Source organism: Arachis stenosperma, chromosome 8, assembly GCF_014773155.1.
Source record: "Arachis stenosperma cultivar V10309 chromosome 8, arast.V10309.gnm1.PFL2, whole genome shotgun sequence".
Taxonomy (NCBI): domain Eukaryota; kingdom Viridiplantae; phylum Streptophyta; class Magnoliopsida; order Fabales; family Fabaceae; genus Arachis; species Arachis stenosperma.
Window position 1 is genome coordinate 27,958,444 of NC_080384.1, and position 1,755 is coordinate 27,960,198.

Below are 1,755 nucleotides of genomic sequence, written 5' to 3' on the forward strand. Positions count from 1 at the left end.
TCGGCCAAAAACCAACATTAGCAAATTCTTCAAAACCTCATTTTTCATTCAAGATTTCCATTCCATTCATTTCTAAACCTATCAACACCAACTCAAAATGCCAACAACAATACTCAACAAGCTCTATATCATTTCATCAATCACCATTCAACCAAACTAAAATATAATCATGTAATCAATTATTCAACCATATATCCCTTCAAAAATCCATTTAGTAACAAACTCCACCTCATAATCAAATCATCAAACCAAACTAAGCATGTTCATCAATCAAATTACTAAATATTAAATATACACTTGCATTCCAGCTTATCCTATGGTCATCTAGCCTAAGTTTTCACAGAACATTATATATTAAATGCAAGAAACCTAAACCATACCTTGGCCGATTCCCACGTAACGATCAAGGCAATTTAATTAAAATCAAACACAGCCCCAAAACCTCAACTACACAGCTTTCTCCCAGTTTCGGTATTCACAATTTCAAGCTCCAATTTCAAGCTTCAATGGAATTAAAGTAGAATTATGGTTTCCTCACCTTACCCAAGCTTCACATAAGCAAGAGTGAACATTTTTCTCAAGCTAATTAGATCCTAAAACATCAAAGAACAAAGAAATTCAATATCTCCACTTAATTTTCCAAAATTGGGGGAAGAGGTGGCTAAGGACAGAAAAACGAGTTACCTATAAAATTATTCCGGTAGAAACGTAGAGCTCAACGCGGTGGACGCGTGACCACAAGCGGTGTGGCGATCGGAGCTCGAACGAATGAGTTACGACAAATTGAATTTATTGTAAGTGTTCGGGTTTCTCTTCTTTCCTTCCCTGGAAGGCTTCCTGCTCCGTTGTGAAAGTGGGGAGAAAGAAGAGCCCGTGGCTCATTTTAATTGTTGGGCCGATTAGACCCACGGGCCCGGTTTGTGCCTGGTTCAACCGGTTCGGCCCGTTCGGTCTAATTTTGGTCCGTTTTCTTCAAAATTAGTGTCAAAATTCTCGTTTCGATGAGCTCTATCCTAATTTAATATAATATTCGTATTTTTAATCTTCTTTATTAAAGACTAATATATTGACTAATTATTTACTAATTTAACGGAGTTTACAAGAACTATGGATCTTTTTTACAAAGCTTCGGGTATGAAGGTTAATCTTGAGAAGTCAAAAGCTCTTTCCTCTAAGAATGTATCCAATAGTCGAAGGGAGGTGCTGTGGGAGCTTTTCAGATTCGGTTGACGAACGATTTAGGAAAATATTTGGGTGTTAACATTGGGTACTTGCGTTCTTTTAGAGCCTTTTTGCGAAAACTTTATCCCATATTAAGTTCAGATTGGCGAACTGAAAAGGTAGGCTTCTTAACAGAGTTGGTAGACTATGTTTGATTAAATTTTTTGCTTCTGTTTTACCTATTTATTGTATAGAAGTCTCTCTTTATTGATGAGCGGTGCCTTAACCTAGTCATGTGGGAGACAGTTATTACTCCTCGCAAGTTTAGTGACTTGAGTGTTAAAGATACAAAGTGTGTAAATCTCACTTTAATGGGAAACCTTCTATGACCATATCTTCATAGTCCTAATAAGCTCTAGATTTGGGTCTTGAAGGCTAAATATGAGCCGGATGTTCTTATGGAGAGTAGGAGTTTTATTGGTGCCTCGGGTATTTGGCATGATATCATGAAGGCTAAGGTCAAGATGCAAGAGGAGTTTTCTTGGAACACCTGTAGCCTTTCTCAATCCTTTTGGTTTAGAAAGTGGTACCTGG